General features: G+C 41.0%; 1 protein-coding gene across 2 annotated transcripts in view; it reads right to left on the bottom strand.

Moving 5' to 3' along the window:
• LOC145960037 (netrin receptor UNC5B) overlaps window positions 1-11,138 on the bottom strand; it is a 248,613-nt gene extending 237,475 nt beyond the window's left edge. For both annotated transcript variants that reach the window (XM_083079304.1, XM_083079303.1), the window contains exon 1: window positions 9,813-11,138. The gene's annotated coding sequence lies outside the window, so the exon portion shown is untranslated. The remainder of the gene's footprint in view (window positions 1-9,812) is intronic.
• Window positions 11,139-11,656: the final 518 nt, after the last annotated feature.

Genomic DNA, 11,656 nt, shown 5'->3' on the forward strand with positions numbered 1-11,656 from the left:
TCTACGTTGCGTGCCAAAATCTTTAGTTGTACTTCTCGCGATCGCGTTTTGATATATCGTTATCTTCCATCTTAGATAGCAACAGTCTATAATGGCGTGGCCACTATTAACACTTTGCTCGAACTTAACTGCGCTAAATACCGTGTTTTGCATTCTTGCGTGTTTCATATTCAATCCTTTCTGAAAGCGTTCGAGAGATGTCCGAATTTTGCAAAATTTCTTTCTCGACTCGAGACACTTGCGAGTGATATTTAAATTAAAGCTGTCCGTATAAATGACGGTACATATATCGCAATTTCATTTTGACACGTACAGTAGTAGGGAGCAAAATTGCGGATCTCGCATTCAAAGGAAACGCGTTGCGCAGAGTTAAACAAATGTCGCTCGAATGTCCGACGTAAAGACAATATGGGCAATTCTCTTTGCCGTAACTTGTCCTAGACAACGGCAACGGAGAATCAAGCCGTAAAACGAGCTTACACGCACGTAAACATTTCGTCGCGCGGTTTTCGCGAGATGGGGCACAGTTCAAACGATCCACCATCGCGCGCGCGCGCACACATACGCACGAGCCCGAGAAATCTTCTCCCCAGCAGCAAGAAATCGCGGCAACAAACGCGAGCAGCCACTTGGGTGATTTACGAGGGCGTTCAACGTGCCAGGCTGGTAATGGGCCAGATAGACCAGACCACGGCCGGGCTCAAAGTCTGGCGTCGCGCGACCGTGAAACGCCCAACGGGCCCGCTTGAAAAACCGCCACGAAGGAGAGCGCGTCGCTATCGGTCTTACCACGCTCGAACGATTTCGCGCATCCTGTTTGGCCGCACGTGGGAACGCATACGGGCTATCCTAAAAAGAGATATACATCACGCACAACGGCGAGTTTTCATTCTTGACACAATTCGAGGATTTTCAATTTTTTTTTACCTCTCTTTGTGACGGATCAGAACGCATCTGTACCGTTATATATTCAAATTATTATAAAAAGTAGTATTAAGTATGGGTATTAATTATACGACGAGATTACTGCCGTGTATTTTTAACACCAGATAACGTATAAATACGTCGAGGATATCGCGATCCAAGTAATAATAACAATATTTAGTAATTTTTGTCGAGACATACATGTACGTATATAGGGGCCTATAAAGTTCTTCGCGCGGCAGTCGATCATTATAGAGAGCTCGGTATACTTGATTTAATCCGCGCCCCACTATTATTCGTAATTTAAGTGTTAGTAATACCCCTCCCTGCAAATTACGTAAAACTCGTTATTGCGATAGCAACTGCCGTAACAAAAGGAGGAATCCCGTAATTACCATTTCTGAGGAGAGATTCCGTAGTAGCCAACTCCGATCGATCTTAGATTCACGCTCGAATGCATCAGCGCGCGTCCGGTTCGTATGCGTTATCCCCGTCAAGGATATTTCTGCAAACGGCAGCGAAATATCGTAAAACCGTCGGTCCTCGATAATGAATAGCGTCGGTCACCATTATCGATGGCAAGTAATAAATAATTACTCTATTTCAGGGACTGTTTATTACGAGATCGCGACTCTTTATTGCCGATGCCACTCGATTGCACATTGTGCAACGCGCCTTTCCATTGTCTCCGTCGCCATGCGAACTGTCGGAGCTTTGTAAAAGCGTAAAAATACAACGTCCGTTTCCTTTTCGCGCGTCCTTTGAGGCCACTCGATAATTGACGATCGTTATCGCAATTTGCTCGTCGTATCGCGCCTCGCGAAAAAAATGTGACGAGATAATCAATAAAATATGCATGCCTTCATCGATTGCGAATTGTCACGTTCAAATGCATTCGAGTATATATGAAGAAAAGAACGCTTGAATAAAAGAACATATTCCGATATCACCGATAATTAATCCTTTCTATCTTGAAATAATCAATAGCGAGAATAAAATAGAATTAATTTATTAGAACATATATATATATATATATATATATATATATATCTCGAAAGCGCAAGATATCAAAATAGACTTCTAAGAATCTTTGAAAGACCGTATTAAAGGAATTATAAAGAGGAAACTTTATTGGCGATAAATTACGTTCGTAGAATATTCTCGCCATTATCCATCGCCGATATCAAAGTTCGCGAGGAAATCAATGGCGAATAGATAGAGCACAAAGCGCGGGGAGACTTACTATGCGCAGTTATAGCTTTTAGAGTTTTAATTCATCTTGCTTGGCAGGAGGGCAGGGGGAAATCTTCAATCGTGATATTGCAGAATCAACGGCGGAATTTCGCCGAAAAAAAAAAATTCTTTTACCTTTAACTACATTTGTATCGAGAAAGAGAGGCGAGCAAAAAATGTGCGGAGAAAGGACCTGCGCGCATGAATATTCTTACATTTTATATACCTATCGCATTGAGTACGATTCTTTGTGCCTCTACGGGAATTACACGAGTACGTAGAATTTCCACGGAGACGATCTCGTTATCGGTTCGATGATCGTTGCTCACAGAGTAGCGCGGTACAAAGAGCGGAGCCGTGATCCTGAAAGATCATATACTCTTCTTCCCGGATTGCTTCCTCGTTCCCGTTCTAAGTGCTCGTTCATTAAAAATAACGAAGGTCGACTGCCGACAGGAAAGCGGGCTCAATAATTGAATTTCCAATACCTATTTACCTTTGCAGAGTAAGAAAGGGAGAGAAAAAGAGCGAGAAGAGGAGGGGAGCGGAGCGGAGGAAAAAGGAAAAGAAAGAGAGAGATCGCGTCACAGCTTATCCTCGACGATCTTGCAAAACCTCATCGCACAATTACTCGCTACGATTCAAACGCAGACGAGCGCGAGCTTCCTACGGAGACTTACTTCCAGACGGAAGACGGAAGTTCGCGGAGCTCACCGCACGTGAAGATAGCGAAAGCGCCGAAAATGTATCACCGCCATCCTCTGTGACCGCACGCGAGCTTTAACGTAGAGCACTTAATGGAAAACCCCTCGGGTCGTGCTTCGAAATAGGCGGGCGTCGCTGTGACCGTCTAACTATCGCGTATATTTTTCTTCGTACAGGAGGAAAGAGCTCCGTGACCGCCCCTCGTTTAAGAAACGCGCCCGGGGAAGGAAATGGCATTGGAGGCAGAATAGAAAGAAGGAAATAAGGACGCACTACGAGGCACCGACGATTACGGAGGAAAAAAATAGCGCGCGCAAACGCCCAACGGGAACGGCTATAAGGGTGGACCTTAAAGCGAGAGGCCACGTCTCACCCCTGGTGGAATTTAATTTCGACGTTTTAAGAGGACCTTCCCTCCCCTGCTCGCCACTCACCAGCTTGTTCGCCTGTCGATAGACGGAAGAAGTTTATTGACCTGCCCGCGGTAAAGCCCCTGCGCGAAAAGTAGCCCCTGTTTACTACCTCGCGTCATCCTAACGCTCGTTCTCACATACACACGTACGGATCCGTCCCTCTCACCCTCGCTCCCGAATAGATCACTCTCTCCATCCGGATGACTCAGGCGCACGACGTCGAAGGCAAACTCGAAGACCAATCGATTAATGAAGGTAAATTAGCTCATCCGATCCATTAGCATTCGTTATCGTCAATCGACCGGCTTGTCCATTCCGCCCTTGTTCGTCCGTTTGTCCGCCCGACCCGCATGACGTGTAACCCGAGATCGTTGGGAATCTTCGCCGAGTCTACGTCGCGCGCGATTCTTTTCAAATTATATCTATATAATATTATCGCGACAACACGCATACATATGCATGCCATAACCGCAGTTACGTTGCATGGTGCAGGAGCCACTCGGTTTCAATAACCGCGCCACTGAAGGCCCCTTTCAAAGAGCGTCGCTCTCTCTTCCTTCCTCTGTCGCTCTCTCACTCTCTCTCTCTCTATAGCACACTATACACAATCGTGCTCCCGGGATCGAACCTGCTGCTCCCATTGTCGGAGATGGTCACCGTCGCTTTTGCACCGCGCACAGGTCGGAATTGACAAAGAGCCGGGGAGCAAAATAGCGCAGACTCTCTAGCGAGCCCTTCATCTTGACTTCGAGGGCTTTTCGATTAATCTAATTCAACTAAGCTTGACTTAACGGGACGCTATTTTTTCAAATTATGATCTTATTTAAAATATAGAAAGCATAGAATATACATTTATAAACTGTATTTGATTCAGATGTTTCGCTTAAAGATTTAATTAATCTTCGTTAATGCTGACGAACGTCGGTCTGGTCGACTTCAAAAAGCTACAAACTTTATTCGCGAGGGGAACGAATTCTTGAATCATGAACGCGTCGATTAAGGCGTTAAAGGGTTTTACGCGTAATTTAAAAGGATCGGAGTAAGGCTTACTAACGAAGTACGTCCTTGCTTCATAATTTATAATACTCCTTTACATCTGTTACCTGCTAGTTCGTCTGTTATGCTGCAATTTATTGGATGAGAGTAAATTATCATTGTTTAAAAAAATATCGTTCATTTAAAAAATGATAAATATAGTGTGTAGGATATTTTTTAATCATTTTTTGCATTTTCTTGTAAAAATGCACTCATATTTCTTGCAGCAAAACAAATTATATACAAATTTAAATTAAACCCAATATAATAACACGTTATTCGGAATATTTCCTACGAATTTTTTGATTATATAAAAAAAGATATCTCGTTAATCAAAAGATTGATGCATTTTATATTTAAAAGAATTGTAAATTCGCGCAACATTGTCGGTTTATATGTAAGCGTTTTCCGATATCAACGAATCAATAGTCGTCATGTAAAATGTGTTGAAAATAATATAATACTACCAAGAAAAATACTAAGGAATAAAATATTGGGATTTTTCGTAAATTTGTATGTGGAATAACAAAAAAGGTATGTGACTCGTGATTCATAGTATCAATTTGAACAAAGAAATAAATCTACATTGCTCGCAACGTACGTTTCGGAAATCAATGTATTCGGGACTCGAGTAAAGGAATTTTACCTATAAACCACAGGTTTTATCACGCCGTTTCTAGAAAAACGATTGCGCACGCTGAATACTGACTCGCCGAAATCGTAGTATCGAGGGCGGAAAACCACCGGGTTGGGTGAAAGAAAGGGAACGAAAAAATCTCGGGACACTTTTCTTCTTAACGCGGGGAAAGCGAGAGGTCGTGCGAGAAAGCGAAAAGGAAACGTGGAGGGATAGAATGAGACGAAACGTAAAAATAAACGTAGGAAAGAGAGAGCCTTCTTTAATCGAACGCACGTCGAATCGATTGGCAACCGGCGAGGGTTTGGCGGAGGGGGTGGAAGAAAAAAAGAACTACGGAGGCAGAGCAGCGCACCGGTTCGTCGTCGAAGGGAAAGATCCGGTTACAGATGGCATAAAACGACTGGCAGCTTTGCATTAGCTTCGGTAATGGCGTACGTGACCGCGAGCTTAATATTCTCGACGATCGTGCACTTTGCCGCCACTCTTTCACGCCGTTTCTTCGCGCTATCTTAACCACTATCACGTTCGCAGTTGCAACTGGACACGAATTTATCTCCGTTGTTAGTCGGACATTGCATCCGAAATAAGAGAGAGATATGTGACTCCATTTTAGATTTATATGTCTATTATATATTATTAATATATTAATTTCTAGAGTCTTAATCGCGTAATATAATTAAATAGGTAGACTCTGTATTCGACATGTATATTGAATTTTTATATGAAAAATAGATAAAAATTTTTAAATGTGTATCTGACAGATTCTTACATTTTTATCGTCTCATATTCCTACGTGCGCATCACGGACGAATTAATAGGAAATCGACCCGATATTCACCACCTCCGCTTCGGCATGGATAGTCGGCGGTCGCTGATCGGAGATGGCAGCGTATCGGATTGTGTATGCGTGCGCGCGGGCGCGTGGGCGCGTGGGTGCGATACGAATTTATATTCGTGTAAAATTAAATCACATAGGCGAGCGGCGGCGACGCGGCTCCCGGTCCGCGCTCATATGCATAAAGAACCGATATTGTGTGGCCCGGGTCCTATCTCCCGTTCTGCAACATTAGCGGACGCCGCACGCAATCCAGTTGATTATCTTTTAATTAAATGTTTGCGTTTTATCGGCTCCCGCCCCGACCTCGGCGTTGCACGCGGCAGCTGCAACCGGCCGAATCTCCATCGCGCTCGCGAAACAAGCCGACCGTCCCCCCCCCGGACGCCACCGCCCTGCTGCCGGCACCCATCAGTCGGGAAGGGATGGCACGACGTGTCACACGGCTAACTCAATTATACTCGGTGGCGAGAGTGAGACGAGGCAGGGAATATTTGCACACGCGCGCGCCTGCGTCGCGATTTTAATCGCGACGCAGGAAAACGAGTTTAGCCGTTCGTCGAAGCTGATAAATGCTTATCTGGACGCGGCATTTTGATCACTGAGAAGCGCTCTAATTGGTGGATATGAAATATTCGACATTCGCCAAAGTGATCGCGCGCGAGATTGCAGGATTTAATCGAATGTTCGCGGTGGCAGTTCGCCAAGGGAATTTATGAATATAAAATAACAGCGACTCTCTATCTATATTTTTTTTCATGCTCGAATAATGTAATGGCTGCACGACACATTTGTCATCGTGTATATATATCTGTATATATTTTAAAAAATTAAAACATGTCGCGTAAAATATTTCTACGGTATATAACCGCGAACGCGAACAGATTTTTAATGCCATAAATTTCTACGGGGTTTTCCGAAAATCGCTCGAGATTCATGGGGCGCGTTTTGAAGCGAGCCTTAGACCGATCGTATAAATTTCACGATAAACAGCACGCCTGCGGGAAGCCTTCGTACGCGACAATACTATCTATCTTCCGCACAGTCACATTCCGTTCGATTCAGCGAATCCATTGTCTCGCGAACGGCCCATAACAGCATCGCGTAATCCGAATCGCGTCAGGATTTCGCACAGATCCTCGCATGAGCGGCAGCAACTAGCAACAAGCAGCGACGGACGTTTCGACTGACACGAGTTAAGGCTTCTTCCTCGTACAACGGCCAATATAGAGCACTCGCGGACGCACTCTCAGAGACGGTGCGCGTCTCGTAAAGTTTGTAAGAAAGACATAAAGTTAGTCCGCTGGCGTCGTAAACACGTCGTAGGGAGATCGGAATTGATACTTTATGCTCGAACCACGCGCAATAAACATGTACGTGCTCGAAAATTTCTCTCGAGGAAGTGTGCGTCTTGCCGAGAGAACGTTTTCTCTCAGCTGATCTCACGAAATGTATCTCAAAGTATTACTTCTCGATTAATATGTCTATTCGTAGATATCATTGTCGACAAGTTATAAAAGGTATGAAACACGTAAAAGGAGATTTTACCCTTTCAACGATTAAAGAATAAAAAAAAAATTCCAGATTGCTTTTTTTTAATTTACTTGCGCGAGAATGAGGATAATGAACCTTGAAACAAAGTGTAAGTTAACTTGTCGGTTTCGGCATGTTACACAATTCGATCTCACTTGTTTCATGCGTACGAATAATACGGCGTATCGCCATCGTTGATTAATTCTGCAATCTTTTGAAAGCTGATCTTGTACCGTAATTAAGCCGTAAAATTAAACTTCAACCGAGAGTATAATACTTTAGCACACGCAATGCTACGCGTGAAATTTTTTTCGTCACTCAAATGGGCTCTCTTTTTCAAGTTTTAACATGTCACGAGAGTACGTAATAATATATAATTTTTTTTAACATGATTACATATACAATTCTATATATATCGTCATATAAATAAATAAATAAATTTGATTAATTACACATGGCGAGATAATATTTTCAAATATCATGATAAAAACAAATTTAGTCCATTAAAAAAAAATTTCAACAACTACATCATGAAGTTAATTATATCGTAAGAGCGCAGCTTTGTTTCCTAAATGAAAGCAATGATCGCGACTATTTTTCCAGGAATTTTTTCCACAAGCCGTACATACGGCTGGAAGGAAGATTCCTTTCTTTCTCCGAGTAACTTCGCATCATTGGATCTCTATGGGTAATAATGACTCGATAAATAGTCGGGCAATATTTTATCTCTATTTTACGAGCCACCATTTCCTTCGAAACGGCTGGATTCTCGAGGGAACCCGAAAACAAGGCGGATGAATCCGAGACTTTCGCTTTGAGAAGCCGCTTGTAATTATCTCGAGGATTTCTTCGCAACGTCCCTCCCATCTTCGCGCGCCGCACGTGTTTACGGATAAGACGTGCCTCGGAAGACATCCTATCCCGCCCTTCACTCGCTATTCCCTTCCACGTTTCGGAAGGGCCAACAATGGTTTATTGTAACATGCTGGTTTACGATTACACGTATACGATCTCATAACGCGATCATAACGTCGATATATCATCATTCCTCTACAAAATCCACGATAAGGGCGAGTTTTACGTAAAGAAAATTATAGCTAGCGAGAAAACTGTCATGTGTAATATATATTGTGCGTTTAATATTTTTAGAGATCCAAGTGTAAATTAAATGATTAATTATATTATTTCGAATAATTTTGGCAAGCTCTAATATTATAATATAAAAATGAAAATTGCTTTTCCAACGTTTCGATTTGTTAATAATCAAAGTCACTCAAATACATGGATTTCTTTTATTGAAACTTATTTTTCGCTAGAAATCCGAGAATGGCTGTCCATTTGAAGATACATATTTTACGACAATACGGCGTATCCCCAATATATCGCCGCATTTCCCATCGGACCGAACATTTTTCATCTCTTTTCGCCGACAACAAAGTACGATAAGAAAGATACCCGATTGCTCGTCAAAAAACAGACAGAGGCGAGTCGGAGCGATACTACGAGGCCGAGTTCCCCCAATGAATTATTAAACGAGAACCCTCGCTTCTAATGAAGCTATAAAACGACCAGAGAGCCACGGCAAAAGGCACAATAGCGGGAAGCGGAACGGAACGACAGAGGAGAGAGGGCGAGAGGGACGTCGGGGGAAAGAAAATGAGAATGAAAAGAATGTCGAAGTTCTTGAGCGAAACGCGGCTAAATTAGCGTCTCTCGCAAGTTTCGCCGATCCGGCCAAAAAGAGCGAGACAAATTATTACAATGACGAATCGCGCGAAACAGCACGCTGCCATTTCATTTACACGTATGCGATTCGTTAATGTCAACGCTCCCCTTTGCCTGTTCATGCACCGAGTAGTAGTTTCCAGCTATGTTCGCTTAATGACAATGACTCATCGGTCGCGTATATATATTAATTTATGATTTGTGATCGCCGAAAAATCGTACGATTGTACTCATCTTGTCATCGCAATTTCGATATAATTTCGTATAATAATAATATGTATTAATAATAATATATAATATATTATGTGTTATTAAATTGTATATTTAATAATACATAATATATATTATTTAATGATAAATATATTATATAATAAATATATTAATATGTGTATTATATGTATATAATATGTATTATATTTTACATAAATTTCAAAAATGAAAATTGCCCATCTCTCTCCTCGTCTATTGTTTTATATTATTTTTTAAACGATATGAAGAAATTTTATTTGTATTTTGTATTACGATAATTATATCTATATTATGTGTGTATTATCGTTTTTCATAAATTTAAAAAATGAAAATTGCTTATCTCTCTCCTCGTCTACTGTTTTATATTATTTTCTAGACGATATTTTATTACGAGAAGAAATTTTATTTGTATTTTGTATTACGATAATTATATTATGACACTATTTGCATATATATAAAGACGAGGAAAATGATATTTTCGTACATATTATATACGTTATTAAATATATTTTCGACTCACCATCATAGATGACTAGTAGTTCCTGTCTCAATAATCCATGATCCCTTGATCTCCATTGATGTCCTTCGATGCATTCAATTACACTCGCGAACAACACTAAACGCGTGTATTTCTAAACGAACACTTCCAATAAATGCGATTTATATTTTTTTCGATCGCAGTCATGTACAAAATTTAGAGTTAATATACTAAAATTACGTGGATTCGGTCAAACGCAATTAATTATGTGTATCGGAAAATGTTCGATCACGATTTCACGAATCAGCTGACGCACTGAACGCCCGCATACTTTTTCGGCACTCCCGACACACGATAATACACTCGCGAATAATACAAAATAAACGTAGTTTTCCAACGAATAGCGATTCGATGAGATGCGTCCAATATCGCGGTTATGTCGGAAAACGTTCGATCGTGATTTCGTGGATCAGCTGACGCACTGAACGCCCGCATACTTTTTCGGCACTCCCGACGCACGATTATACATTCGCGAATAATACAAAATAAACGTAGTTTTCCGACGAATAGCGATTCAACGAGATGCGTCCAATATTGAGGTTATAGCGGAAAACGTTCGATCATGATCGCGCGGACCGGTTGATAACACTGAAATGAACCCGTATATTTTTCCGATGCTCAATTATACTCGCGAAGAATGTCACACAACATAAACAGAGTCTTTCACACGGCGATTCGGTAGGACGATCAATATTATGATTACGTGTATCGAAAAAAACATTCGATTGTGATTGCGTGGATTATCAACACACTGGAATGTTCGTAACTGCCGTAAATATTGCGTAGTTGAGAGGGTTAAACAAGGAAAGAAAATGTCCTCTTACTGTCCTCTCTCCTTTAATTGGTGCGCACTCTATCTTTAAGTCTATGTACTTTATTTGTTGAACACTTGTTTCGTCCTCATTAGGAACACATCGCATACGTCACTGTCATGGCGGACGAATTCGGGAATATCGCGAACAATAATGATTAATGTCCACGATAATTAATCTTGCAGTTATAATAATTCCCGACATCCTCGACGATGCTCCTTTCGATATCTTTCGATGCTCCTTGATATTTCGGGCACTAAATAACACTCGGAGCACCCAGCGGACGAATATTATCTCGTACTTATTGTTAGAAAAATGGACTGTTCCAATAAGACGATATAGCGATAAACTTACCGGTCGCGATTATCGAGACTCGTTAATTAAGACAGCACGAATCGCAACAGGACGATCGCCCATCGTAATATTCGGTACTTTCGACACTTATCGGCACGCAAGATTCGTCTGAACGAGTAAAATAAACGCGAAAATACGGAGCGGTCACGACCCGACTACGCGCTCCGACTAAACTACGCAGAAGGGGGAGGGGATGGGCCAGTCGCGGAAAATTTAATCACGTGATCGCGCTCAACTTCACGCGGTACGCAGAAAAAATTTCTTCGTCTACGCGACATCTCATTTATAATATCAATGTTAACATCATATAAATGTTTAGATTAAAGTGTAATGTTAAATTATTTAAATTATGTAATATATTAATATATTAATTGTAGTTATAAATATGGTTTTCTCGATATATTTACTTTTATTAATAATTTGCGCGCAATAACATATGTGCAATATACGTTAAGAATTAGTAATAAAAGTTATATATGTATATATAATATTTGCGTTTCACATATTCAATAAACATATTAATGTCATGTGTTATATAATATTACATATTAATATTATATTTAACAGATATAATAGACATTTACGTTTAATAACTTGAGATTCAAATAATACATTTAAAGGCATCGTTAATTCCCGCTCAAAGAGCTATTTTCAAATCGA

Source organism: Camponotus vicinus, unplaced genomic scaffold (assembly GCF_025532165.1).
Source record: "Camponotus vicinus isolate PSW18456_S1 unplaced genomic scaffold, iyCamVici1.0 SCAF_10, whole genome shotgun sequence".
NCBI classification, from domain to species: Eukaryota; Metazoa; Arthropoda; class Insecta; order Hymenoptera; family Formicidae; genus Camponotus; species Camponotus vicinus.